This window comes from Protopterus annectens, chromosome 11.part0, assembly GCF_019279795.1.
Source record: "Protopterus annectens isolate FY-2018-M chromosome 11.part0, PAN1.0, whole genome shotgun sequence".
NCBI lineage: Eukaryota > Metazoa > Chordata > Ceratodontiformes > Protopteridae > Protopterus > Protopterus annectens.
This window is the reverse complement of record NC_056745.1, coordinates 76,988,793-77,003,547: the sequence shown is the minus strand read 5'-3', so window position 1 is coordinate 77,003,547 and position 14,755 is coordinate 76,988,793.

Below are 14,755 nucleotides of genomic sequence, written 5' to 3'. Positions count from 1 at the left end.
TTCATGTTTTTAGTGTTTTCCTCCACTTCAGTATCATAATGTTTGCACATTCCACTGTGCAGCAGTCTTGCCACATTATTATACCTTTCAGTATACAGTCATTCTGCCTTTAGTATGTCACAACCAGCAATGAGGTGTGCAGCTGTTTCCAATTCTGTTTTACAAAACCTACATTAGTCTCTTTCTCCCACATGTTCAATGGCCTTTGCAAACCAACATGTACGTATCCCACTATCTTGGACACCAATATTAACCTTTCAACTTTTGGTTTGAATTCATCTCTCCTTAGCCATTCCTACATTTGATCCTGATCAACATGAGGTTCTTTCAGAAGTTTTCTATATTTCCAACTATATTTATGCATTTTCTCATTTCTTGCCTTGTCATCTGATCCTTCACCTTCCTTTTGTTTTTTTTGGCACATTCAGTTGCTCTCTGATTTTTATCTACTTCTGGTTTGATTTCCATTCCTGCTTGACACCAATATACTTCTGCTAGACTAAGCAGGGAAGTCATCTTAGATTTATTCTCCTCATGTTTCAAAACTTTCACTACATTTGGGTTTTGTGAGGTCAGCAGGTATGTGTGCAATCCCATGTTTGCATATCTATACATGCAGTCAATTTCAAGGAGGCCCATCCCTCCTTCGCAATGGGGAATATATCATTTTAATAAATCATTTGGTGAGCATGAAGCATCCTTCTTGCTTTCCCATCTAATCTATCCTACACATTTTGGGGCCAGTCAGTCACTCCAAAACTGTAATTGAGGACAGGAAGAACAAATTGGTTTATAGCATGAATTTTGTTCCTAGATGTCAACGCTGTTTTCAGGATTAAAGTCTTCTAAAACATTCCTTATTAAGTTTTATTCACATTTCTTCATGTTTTATTGTTGATCCTTCATCAATTCCCAAATATGTATACACTCCCTCTTGCTTACATTCTTTTATATCACATTTTTGTCCTAAACTGATGTTTTTGTGGTGCTGCAGTTTTCCTGCTTTAAAGGTTGCTTTTGCACACCTATCAAGACCAAATTACATTCTTATATCATCTGAAAAAGTTTTGACTACTTGCAGTTGTGCATTCAGTTCCTCATCTGATGAGCTATACAGTTTTCAATTAATGACAAAGAGAAGACGAGAGGTCTTTACACTTTTTTGTTTTCTAGAAGCCAAATTATAGCCATGGCCTAATCTGTTAAGTAGACAGCTTAATGGGTTAAGGGTGAGTCAGAATAGCAGCAGTGATAGGGAGTCACCCTGGAATGCCCACTTTAAATTTTTATCCCTGGAATAATAATTTGTCCTTTATCATGGCTTAATTGCAAAGTGGTCTGCTACTGTTTCATGATCACTGTAATGTAGTCGATCAGTATAGGGTGTCTCATACATTTTTAAGTACTCTTATGCATGAATGTGGGATACTGTCAAATGTTTTTTGGAGTGAATCTATGCCATACTTCAATTCTTCCCCTTTTTACAGTTCTCCATTATGACTTTATTTAGCAGCAGATGATCCTTTGCTCCATATGACTTTTTTATTACCTTTTTGTTCTATTGCCATGATTGAATTTTCTTCTAAATAACTATAAATTATGTCAGCATCAATTCCAGTGTATAGTTTATGCATCATCAGAAGGGAAGTTATTGGTCTATAATTTTTAGGATAACTTGCAGGTTCACTCTTAAGTAGGAGCATTGTTTTTCCTGTTGTTAACTAGGTTGGCAACTGTTAGTGGAGCGCATATAAATAGTTCTTACTTATGGCTAAATCTTCATGCAAAGATGTTAATACTTTTAGCCAGAAGTAAGGTACTGCATCTGGGCTTGGGTCCTTCCAATTGGAAGTTTTTCTTAACTTTATCTCAATCTCTCTGGCCATAACTTCATCCCATTTTGTATCCTGTACCTTTGAATTCTTATTCTTCTTTTACCTCTTCTGTCCATTTAGCATCTTTGTTATGTTCCACAGGATCTTCATAGATATTTCTCCAAAATGTGTCAATTTCTTTTTTTTTTTGGGTGGTTTTCAATTCTTTTTGCCTTCTTTCCCAATTCTCTATAGGACATTTTGGAGTCATCAATAAATTGCTAAGTTTTTCTGCCTGTGCTGAGATTTTTGGTTCATTATTTGCAGCAATACAAGATAGATCCTGATCCGTTATAATACTGTGCATTGCTTTTATTATGTCTATCTTTCTGAGTATTTCTGTTGATCTGTTCCCTCTTCTATACTTTTCTAACAGTGACACTTCTTATCTTGATTGCGTTATAGTTTTCTCAGTTCGATACTTCCGTGACGGTATTTGATTTCTCCCCTTCTTTTCCCTCGCTACCCCGTGTTCTTGTGGTACAGCTGCATCTGTTATTACTTTAGCTGCACAGTCATATATCTGGTGTACTCCTTTTTTAATTTCTCCAAATCTTTTAGGTTTCTAATACCATGATGGGAATGGACCCCATTCCTAGGTCAAAGTATGATTAAACTTCATGAAATTAGTATTGTTTCACTCTTTGATGTCAGCCAAAAGTGCTCTTCAAAGCACCCACAATGTGCCCAGTAATGATTCTTTCTGCAGTTCGTATGGAGTTACATGTTTTTGTAACATCTCTAAATGTGATTGTAGACTGTTCTTTATAAGACCCGTTGCTCCTACTACTATTGGAACTATCTATGTATCTTTTTTCCACATTGCTCTCGTTTCTACTTGCAAATCCTGATATTTTATAACTTTGTGTCTCTCTGTACGCAGGACATTGTAGTCACTGGGTGTGGTGATTTCAATGATCAATGCTACTTTTTGTCTTCTTTTCTTGAACCACTATATCTGGTTTTCTAGCATCTATTCTTTGAACTGTTGGTAATGGATGATCCTATGTGATATAAACTTCATCATTTTCTATGATGCTTTGTGGCTCATGTTTCCAGTGATTTTCAGCCACTTCAATACCATAACGTTTGCTCAATTCCCAGTGCAAGAGTCTTGCAACATTATTATGCCTTTCAGTATAAAGTCCTTCTGCCATTAGTATGTCACAACCAGCAATGAGGTGTGTGACTGTTTCCAATTCAGTTTTACAAAACCTATGTTTGTCTGTTTCTCCCACATAATCAATGGACTTTGTAAACCTGCGTGTACATAGCTCACTATCTTGGGCTGCCAATATGAACCTTTCATCTCTTGATTTGAATTCACCTCTCCTTAACCATTCCCGTGTTTGTTCCTGATCAACATGAGGTTCTTCCAGAAGTTTTCTATACTTGCAACTATATTTATGCATTTTCCAGATGTCTTGCCTTTTCATCTGGTCCTTCACCTTATATTCCTTCTTTTGTTTTTTGGCACATTCAGTTGCTACCTTATTTTTATCTGCTTCTGGTTTGATTTCCATTCCTGCTTGACCCCAATATACTTCTGATAGATTAAGCAGAGAAGTCATCTTAGATTTAGTCTCCTCATGTTTCAAAACATTCACTACATCTGGGTCTTGTGAGGTCAGCAGATATTGTAGTTTCACGATTGCAAATCTGTACATGTAATCATTTTCAAAGAGGCCCATCCCTCCTTCGGAATGGGGAATATATAATCTTGGTATGCACTGATTTTTATAGATCATTTGGTGAGCATGAAACAGCCTTTTTGTTTTAATATCTAATCTATCCAACACATTTTGGGGCCAATCAATCACTCACTCCAAAACTGTAAATTAGGACAGGAAGAGCAAATTGGTTTATAGCTTGGATTTCGTTCCTGGATGTCAAAACTGTTTTCAGGATTAATTTAAGTCTTCTAAAGTATTCCTTACTAAGTTTTGTTTGCATTTGTTCATGTTTTATTGCTGATCCTTCATCAATTCCCAAATATGTATATGCTCCGTCTTGCTTAAGTTCTTTTATATCACATTCTTGTCCCAAAAGGTTTTGACAACCTGCAGCTGTGTTTTCAGGTCTTCATCTGATGAGCTATACAGTTTTAAATCATCGACAAAGAGAAGATGTGAAGTCTTTAGATTTTTTGTTTTCTAGGAGCCAGATTACAGCCATGGCCTATGCTGTTAAGTAGACAGCTTAATGGGTTATGGGCAAGGCATAATAGCAACGGTGACAGAGATTCACCCATAAATATCCCCCTTTGAATTTTTATCCATGGGATAACAATTTGTCCTTTATTGTGGCTTAATTTCAAAGTGGTCTGCCGCCGTTTCATGGTCACTGTAATATAGTTGATCAGTGTAGGGTGTATCTTATACATTTTTAAGCACTCTTTTATCCATGAATATGGGATACTATCAAATGCTTTTTTGTAGTCAATCCACGCCATACTTAGATTCTTCCCCTTCTTACAGTTCTCAACTATGACTTTATTTAACAACAAATGATCCTTTGTTCCATATGACTTTCTTTTATTGCCCTTTTGTTCTACTGGCATAATTGAGTTTTTTTCTAAATGACTATAAACTGTCGGCATCAATTCCCATGTATAGTTTATACGTTGTCGGAAGGCAAGTTATTGGTCTATAATTTTAAGAGTAGTTTGCAGGTTCGGTCTTAAGTAGGAGCATTGTTTTACCTGTTATTAGCCAGGTTGATGTCTGTTTGGGGTGCACATAGTTCTTACTCATGGTTAAATCTACATGCAAAGATGTTAATACTTTTAACCAAAAGTTAGTTACTGCATCTGGGCCTGAGCTATTCCAATTAGAGACTTTTCTTAATTTTGTTTCAATCTCTCTGGTTGTTACTTCATCCCATTTCATATCCTATACCTTTAAAATTCTTATTCTTTCTTTTACTTCTTTTGGCTGGCCAAAGGGATTTTTCCCTTTTCCAAGATGGTGCAACTGTGGAGTTGTATATATTCAGGGTATATATGGATTAGAGAGAACAACGGAAAATGCTTGAAGTTACTTGGAGTTATGCAAAAGGTAGATTGCCTTCCAAAACTGCAGTCACTCCAGTCTATTCCCTCCCAAAACAAACTTTCTGTAAAGGAAGTGTTCATGTTCTTCCAAAATCTGTGCAGAGAAATAGCTGAAATATGCTGCACATTGCATATGCCTGAGACTAGCACATTCCATTACCAATAAATGATACTCCAACTAAGATACTTACATATTGCTTTGTCTGACCTTCCTTGGTTACAGTGCCACACTGAATCTCAATCAGATATTCCCCCCATCTCAGATAGCTGTTTAGTAAAATTGTTAAAACAGGTGCTGTTAATACATTCTAAAGGATAACAACACATCCCCATAGCCACAGAGATGCTGGTATCATGTTATCCGCTGGGTGACTATTCATCATTTATTGTAAGATGAGTCTTTATCACACAGAGTGCTTTAAAATTGAAAGAAAGAGAGAATGAAAGAAAATGTTTCTACTATTACTACTATAGTCTTTCTTAAGTGGGTGCTACATAAGTCTGTTGCTCATAATGATGATGTCATCAGTTTACTGACTGAGTTCCTGTCCATGTTTGACTGCTTCACACCATCATAGAAAACGGTGTATGAAATCATTTTATCAGTATTGATAACACCTTTCCATTAAAAATGGAATGAAGAAAAGTAATAAAGTTGGGAGAAATGACAGAGTGGAAATCTTCATTGTCATCAGATGTACTGAATCCTTAGCAATACATGAAATAAGTCAGACAGAAAAAATTGAGTGTTATACTGATATTTCCGATCCAATGGAACACATTTCAGTGGTATAAAAAATAGCCTGAGAAAAGTATTAAACAAAAGTCCACGGCAGATATCCCATTCCTATCAGGATTGCAAATATACAAAAAGACCATTCAAGGATTATCTTTTCACAATTGTTAGCAAAAGTTAACAAAGGATTCTCTCTTCCTGATCAAAAGTCACGTATACCTTCCTATTCTTCTATGTTAGAATATTTTATCACATCTTACACATATGGGCAATGTGAAATTCCTCCAGTTTCAGTTGACTGTAGAAAAGGTGCCGAGGGACATAACATTGATCACTGTTTTCCCTAAGAAGTCATTGCTGGTGTGATTTCTAAGAGTGTGCCAGCAGTGATTCCCTTGTTTTGGGTGATTTTTCACTTTTTCAAGTGTAGCTGTGGACTTGGTGTATATGTTCAGGGTATATATGGATTAGAGAAAACAAATGAAAATGCTTGAAGTTAACATTTTTGTCCTTCTATTTTTCTGTCATTATTTCTCAAAATTTCTGATGCTCATAGTTTTGCCATTCAGCGATCCATAATAGAACCATTTTTTATCATTAAACTTCTGCCTAAATATAAAACTATGAACCCATTTTCAAAGCCAGCTTGTCATAAATATTTATCTGCCCACTTTCAGTTTCTACCACAAAAGTGGGCAAGATGATTGCTGATAACCTTATCCACCAACCATGTGAAGGCAGATCTCTGTATTTATTTTATATGTTCTGGGCCCCCTTCACAAATGCATGCATGCATGCACACTCACAGCCACTTGTCACAAATATGTGCATACACACTAGCATTCACCTGTCACAAATGCATGCATGCACACTAGCAGTCACCTGTCACAAATGCATGCATGCACACTTACAGCCACCTGTCACAAATGCATGCATGCACACTAGCAGTCACCTGTCACAAATGCATGCATGCACACTTACAGCCACCTGTCACAAATGCATGCATGCACACTAGCAGCCATCTGTCACAAATGCATGCATGCACACTTACAGCCACCTGTCACAAATGTATGCATGCACACTAGTAGCCACCTGTCATAAATGCATGCATGCACACTCACAGCCACCTGTCACAAATGTATGCATGCACACTAGCAGTCACCTATCACAAATGTATGCATGCACACTTGCAGCCACCTATTACACGCTTTTTTTAAGCACTGAGAGCAACCATTGGTTTCACTGCAACGGGTGAGGTTTTAGACAGACTGTTTGCAGCGCATGCTAAGCTCATCATTATGTACCTTACAGCATGTTTTCAAGCAGCTTGCAGTATGTTTTGCAAACCCAGAACCTTTGGCCAGGACCTTATCTCCTTGACAAAAACTATAAAGAACTCCTATCCTAGAATCATATCAAAGCATTATCCTGAGATCAGCAAGCTTATCTCATATCAAAGCTTTATCCTGAGATCAGCAAGCTTATCGCAGTCACTAATTCCAGCATGTCCAGTTCTGCCTTCAAGCACTCCAGTTCGCTAATAGTTATCTTTAAAGTGTGCTTACTTGACAATATTTTAAACTATAAATCGTACATATTCCTGAACTTCCAAAGTCAAATTGTTAGACAGTGGTTCATCTTCATCTAACCATATGCCTTCAACAGTGCAGGATGGCATCATACATTCTGGCCTGTGCATGTGGCAGGAGCAGGGGTTTATAAAATTCATCAGCTATCTGAACACAGTTCAACAAATGGAATTTTGTCAATGCCATTTTTCTTGCCCTGTTAAAAATCTCTAAGAATTACTGTTCAGTGCTGGTTATAGGAATACAAGTATATTCTCCCACATGCTGTTTATCAGCTATCTCACAAAAAGGACTGAAAACAGTTTGCTGACTGAGCACTCAGAAAAGCATAAGTTAGGATATGCTTATCAAGGACTGATCCTTGAGCAATTAATTTCCTTCCTATATATAAATATGATGTGGAGATACAGAGATAAGCCTAAGCACATGTGATAGGTATATATTTCTGAACTACTATTCCTCTCAGATTCTGCTATCATCACCACAAAGGTCACTGCACCTGTGCATTAGCAGAATGCAGAAATGGCTGAGGATTAATTGATTCCTGGGAGCTCTGTCAAGTCAGAACTAGGCTATCTGATGACAAGATATTCCCAGATAGATCAGGTATGATCACCCTTAGGTCTACATTCCTTATAGTACAGAAGGCTGTATAAAACTAAATTAACAGTCGTGCATGTTAACACCTAAAAGTGGCCATGAATCCTCATGCAGGCATTGACTCAGGAAGGATGGACTACTATGTGTGCATTGTTGAGTAAAGAAATGTCTAATAACTTAGTCCAAGAGGAAGTTACCAAGAGATTTTTCTGCATCTGCCATGAGCAATGATGGATAAAAAATAAATCAGATTAACAAATGATTTTAAAACAAAAAAAATGAATGATGGAATACAAAGACATGAGGGGGTTATCAAAACCAATAATAATAATAATAATGATAATGATGAAGATGAAGATGAAGAGTGATAAACTGGACTGCAAGCAGAATTCTGTGTCTGCGTCACAGACTGGGGGGGGGGGTGAAGAAAAAGAAAAGCAATCTAATCAAGTTGTCAGCGGCAAAATCAACCGATGAAGAACAAAATGTTTTATGTTTTTAGATAAAAATAAAGGGAAAAACAACTAAAACGTTCAACCAGGTTACAAGAAAGGATGTTTTTAAATAGGTCTTAGATGGATAAAAGACCCGCTTACAGTGAAAGAACAAACGGTGGTTGTAGTATTTCCACAGAGAGAAAGAGATTAAGTACGTGTCAAATCTCAGGATGTCAGAAAAGCAACAGCAGGAAGAAAGGAAGAAAAATGTTTGCAAATCTCAAGAGAAGAAAATGTTATTTATTATTTGAGGAGGTAAAAAGCAATAGTCTGTTTTGCACTTTGATCTTACCAGATAAAAATGTTTACAGACAGAGAGCTAATTGCATTAAGTAAGGTGGCCAGATTCAATAAAGCCTACACGTCCGTTTATACTGTCTGCGTGTATTCAATAAATTGCTCTGCACAGTGTGTAGAGCCACGCAAACAAGGTAAACACCATGCTATCCAAATTACAGCATAAGCAGCTGAATTGTATGCTAATCAACCAATCCAAGATGGAGGAGCTCTTCAACAGGCTATAAGGCAATTGTGTAGACTCAGTGCTGTTATTTTTCCACTAATTCCAAAACCTAGTGGAATACAGCCATGGAAAGGAGTCTACACAGAACAAATGTTAGGGACTGCTGTTGCTTTAATTCATGTGTATGTACAACAGGTTGAAGTCTATGTTGATGGTTCCTTTAATTCATGTGTGTGTACAACAGGTTGAAGTCTATGCTGATGGTTGCTTTAATTCATGTTTGTGTACAACAGGTTGAAGTCTATGCTGATGGTTGCTTTAATTCATGTGTGTGTGCAACAGGCTGAAGTCTATGCTGATGGTTGCTTTAATTCATGTGTGTCTACAAGAGGTTGAAGTCTATGCTGATGGTTGCTTTAATTCATGTGTGTGTACAACAGGTTGAAGTCTATGCTGATGGTTGCTTTAATTCATGTGTGTGTACAACAGGTTGAAGTCTATGCTGATGGTTGCTTTAATTCATGTGTGTGTACAACAGGTTGAAGTATATGCTGATGGTTGCTTTAATTCATGTGTGTGTACAACAGGTTGAAGTCTGTGCTGATGGTTGCTTTAATTCATGTGTCTGTACAACAGGTTGAAGTCTATGCTGATGGTTGCTTTAATTCATGTGTGTGTACAACAGGTTGAAGTTTATGCTGATGGTTGCTTTAATTCATGTGTCTGTACAACAGGTTGAAGTCTATGCTGATGGTTGCTTTAATTCATGTGTGTGTACAACAGGTTGAAGTCTATGCTGATGGTTGCTTTAATTCATGTGTGTGTACAACAGGTTGAAGTCTATGCTGATGGTTGCTTTAATTCATGTGTCTGTACAACAGGTTGAAGTCTATGCTGATGGTTGCTTTAATTCATGTGTGTGTACAACAGGTTGAAGTCTATGCTGATGGTTGCTTTAATTCATGTGTGTGTACAACAGGTTGAAGTCTATGCTGATGGTTGCTTTAATTCATGTGTGTGTGCAACAGGTTGAAGTCTATGCTGATGGTTGCTTTAATTCATGTGTGTGTGCAACAGGTTGAAGTCTATGCTGATGGTTGCTTTAATTCATGTGTGTGTGTGCAACAGGTTGAAGTCTATGCTGATGCTGCAGCAAATAGACCAAGGCCTAGAAGAAGAGTTCACAGACCCCGGGTAACTTATCACAACCCACATGATGTGAACTTTGTAACATACTACAGAGTATATTGAGACACACTACAGCAACTCTGCATTTTCTGTCATCCTCAACTGACAGCCAGGACAAACCATGGGGAACCCATCCCAGTGAAAACAAAGGTATGTGTAGCACTTCGAATATTATCTACAAGTACCTTTCAGAGACCAGCAGGGAACATGCTGGGGGTGTCACAGGCATCAGCATCCAGGATCCTCCATCAGTTCTTGAATGCTATGCTCCAACATGCTAGTGACCACATATATTTTTCCCATACTCCTGAGGAAAGGGCCAGAAATATGTAGGAGTGGTACCATGTAGCACACTATCCTGATGTATCAGGTACCATAGATTGCACACATGTAGAAATTTAGGCACCACGTGGGAAGCATGGAAGGCTCTACAAAACAGAAAGGGTTTCCATTCTATTAACTACCAAGTCATGTGTAATGTCAAGGGAATCATCTTGAATGCATGTGCTGGCAAACCAGGCAATTATCATGACACACATATCTGACACACCTTTCAACTGTATCAGATGTTCACTAGTTGCAATACCCCACTGGGTTATTCACTGGGGAATGCAGGTTATGCACTGGAACCATAGCTGATGACACCCATCAGAAATGCACACACACCTATTGAAGAACACCATAATGAGGAACATGCTCAAACCAGAAATTATCATAGACCATGTGTTTGGGATGCTGAAGTCAGGGTTCTAGTACCTAGATACATCTGGGGAGCCCAGCACTACAATCCACATACATGTACTGCAATTGTCACAGTACATGCCATGCTACACAACATCATCCTGAGAAAACAGTTTCAGTAGGATCAACAAGGGGAAAGGGCACACATCCCACCACCAATGGCAAGGTCACCACAGCCAAATGCAGTTGAGGAGTCAGGAGGGATCCAGCAGCTACTGTGGGTGTAGGCTGATGTAGGCATGCTCTATATGCCATTTCATTGCAAAGAGACAACACATATCACCCTCACTCACCACCTAAGGGCCTAAATCTTTCTTCCTACACATGTACATATAGTAACACTGATGCCAGGTAACGCTATCAATCTTTACCTACCCATGTAATGACTGTGTACTGCTTTCATCAGACAGAGTCAGCCCTGAAGTAAAACTGCTGCAACTGCTGGATTTATAATGTAACTGTTGAACATGGAGTGCATTGTGTAATAATACTAATGACTGGCATATCCTTGTATGTTGTTACTTGGTAGTGTAAGCAAGTAAAAGTGGGTGATTTGTACAGAAATGACCTTAACATGTGACAGCAGAGACTTATTTGACTTATATGTGTCCATTATGATGTAGCAAGCCTCAAGCATCAAAGATTCACACAGTCATACCTCTCTCTCAAAAGTGGTGATGGTCACTGCATGCCCTCAGTATAGGACCATACATTTGTACTGGAAAATCATTAAAGAGAGAAGTTAGAAAGAAATGATACACATTTTAGTTTCAGACTTCACAACCCTCACATGATCATTAACAATAAAGATGGAAAAAATTGATGCTATCAACTGTCTAACATTCTAATATAAATATAAGTCAAAGGAACAATTACCAATTCAACATCACAAATGCAGATATAATAAGCACTAAGTCAGCTATGCATCCTGAGCATCAGATACAAAGCTTATGTATCCCTGAATCCAAAAGATAGAAAACAGGGATATGGCAGTTACCATCACTTGCCCAGGCTACTGTGTGTTAGGCAGGAAGCCTAGACTGACTCAAATGGTTGGTGAGTGTGTGTGAGTAAAAAAAAGAAGCAGGCAGACATTTGGATAAAGTAACAAATAGCCAGTGAGGCAAAATGAGTTTTAAGTTTCATGGCTGAACCATGTAACATGTAACTGTTGTGCATGTCTGTATGGGGCATGAAGGTCAAAGTGGTGTGTGAGTGTCTGCATGAACACAGCCAAGTTGTGTGTTAGCTCTACGTCTTGGTATGTCAGACAGGTGTGAGCTGTGCATGGCAGAGATGGCAGTTCATTGTGTCATACCCAACCAAAAGAACTGTCTCTACCAGGAGTTTCACTGGGACGTCCATGCCCACTGTGAGATGAACTGCTGCTACCTTAACATGACTGATGTCTGCTGTATGAGCTAAACTCACAAGGACACCCAGGACCACAAACCTATGACCTGCAACATCTGGGTGTGGACAGCCCAACCACTGACAGAGTAGTGGAAGTACTGCCACTATGAAGCTTAATCAGGCATGGCCACATTGGCTAACAGCAGATGATATGGCTGACATACACCCACGAGCATGCTGTCCCCCTCCCAGTAGACATTCCATCCCAGACACCACCCATTCCAATGTGTCATTTATCTGATGCACTGAATCTGCAACATGGTGGAGGCAGTCATGCATGTCAGCCTGTGCTACATCTACAACCCTAAGCATGTCTCTGGAGTACCTATGGGAATGTGCCTCTGCCTCCATGATGGCCCTAAACATATGTTGAGTGGCACAGGAAGTGACACCTTGATCAAGTGAAGGATGGACAGCAGGCCTCCTCCAAGCACCCCTAACAATCTTCCTGCATGAAACCTCACCCACACTTTGGCTATGGCCAATAGCCAAATCTGTCTGTGTGCAAAAAAAACTAAAAAAAAAACAAAAAAATACTTCTGCTTTCCTAAACTTTCCTAGTTAGTTGTTCCAGTGATCAGATTTTGCTGATCCCTGGGCTTTGTATTTGGTTCCTGTGTTCCTCCATTTTCTTGTGTGGCCAGAGGTAGTTTCTTTACTCACCAGTGGGAGTGGGGAGTACTGAGCTGCTTGTTTGTCCTCAGAGGAGTGGTTAGAGACAGCAACTAGTAATTCGTTGGCCATTTTGGGTCATTTCCTGTTTTTTCCAGCCCCCTGCTATAAAGCACGCGTTAGCGCTGAGTTGCCACTGTTGCACACAAGAGCAGCGGTGGTTAAACAAGGTTAAACTATTCGGGCTACCTAAATTCCACTCTTCAATTTTTCCCTTAAAACTACCTTCCTCGAACTTTACTGCTGATCTAACCAGCGTATCCTATAACTAAAAAGTTCATCTCTACTTGTTTCCCAAGTAGACTATTCTCTATCTGTAAAGCATAGCACTTGCTCCTACAGTACTTTCACCTTGATAAAGCACTCGTATTATAGATAGTACTCCACCAGCCTAGAACCCACATCCCCCGGAGTATTTTGTAAGTTTTTTATCTATTCCTTCTAGCATGTCGAGGGATCAGTTGCTAGTGTCCTCTCCTGCTCAGCTGGTGAACCTGGGAATATTGAGGCAATGCTACAATTGCCTCATGTACACAGACAACCCTCTCCTTCTCCCACAAAACACAAATACATGCGAGAGATGCAACTATACAGCCAAACTGGAGGCCGAGCTCTCTCAACATAAGACTGGCAAAACCAGACAGGAGGAGAAGGGTACCACACACACCACACACCCAGTCTCACATAGTACTATCAAAACCTCAAATCTTACACATAAACACACAAAGACATACTCGGAGGCTCTGATCAAAAATCTACCAAAACAGCAGAGGCCACCAAAGCAGACACCCAAACAACCACCACCTCAAGACACAACACATGCAACACATAGACCACACAGTCAGTGTGCTAAACAGTCACAGCCCTTAAGGCCAAACACAATGCCAGACACACTCGTCATTGGTGACTCCATAGTCAGACACACTGACGTCCCGCTCACCAGACTGAGTAAGGAAAAGGTCACAGTAAGCTGCCTGTCGGGCACTAGAATCCGCCACATAACGCAAGCACTCAGGTCTCTCAACAGCAGGTACAAGTACGACAAAGTTATTGTCCATGCTGGTGTAAACGACCTGAGATGTACCTCCTTGGACTACATGAAAAGAGACATTGAGGAGCTCTCTGATTATGTAGCCCAGGCAGGTATGACCCTGACCTTGAGCAGTATCCTACCTTCACCAAGAATGATGCCACAATACGAAGATAAGATGATCAGCTTTAATAATTGGCTTAAACTCTGGTGTCATTCAAAGGGGATCCAATGTCTGTCTGCCTGGGATGACATGCTGGACAAGCCACGCTGCTTCGCAAGGGACGGCTTGCACCTGTCACCCCTGGGCTTCCGGATATTGGCAAAGGCTCTTGCCACCCCTATAGTGCCTTTTTTAGGCAAGGCTCAAATTCTAAACCTACCAACCTAGAACACAAAAAAGGAAAAAAACTAAGGGTAATGCTGCTCAATGCTAGAAGTCTCAACCTCAAGATGCACGCACTCGAGGCCCTTCTCAGTATGGAGAACATCGATGTCTGTGCTGTGACTGAAACCTGGTTCAAGGCTCCTGAGAGCACCCCAGCACTATCAGGTTTTACCTCATACCATGCGTTCCGGCCCCAAAATCCGGACAACACCAAGAAAGGAGGGGGGGTGTCCGTATTCATCAAGGACACCCATACCTCAAGGTTGGTGGCAACGCACGATGCATCGGAGACCATCCAGGTGCAATTAACCATAGGCAAAACTGCTCTGCAATTTGTAGCATGTTACAGGCCACCCTCTCAAACTCAGGAAACTCACATAGCCTTCCTGAAAACACTGGAGGGGATAAATGTATCTCCAAACACCATCATACTAGGTGACTTCAACTACCCTAATATAGACTGGGATCACTACTCAAGCCCAAACACTCTAGCCCAAAGATTCCTGGAGGCC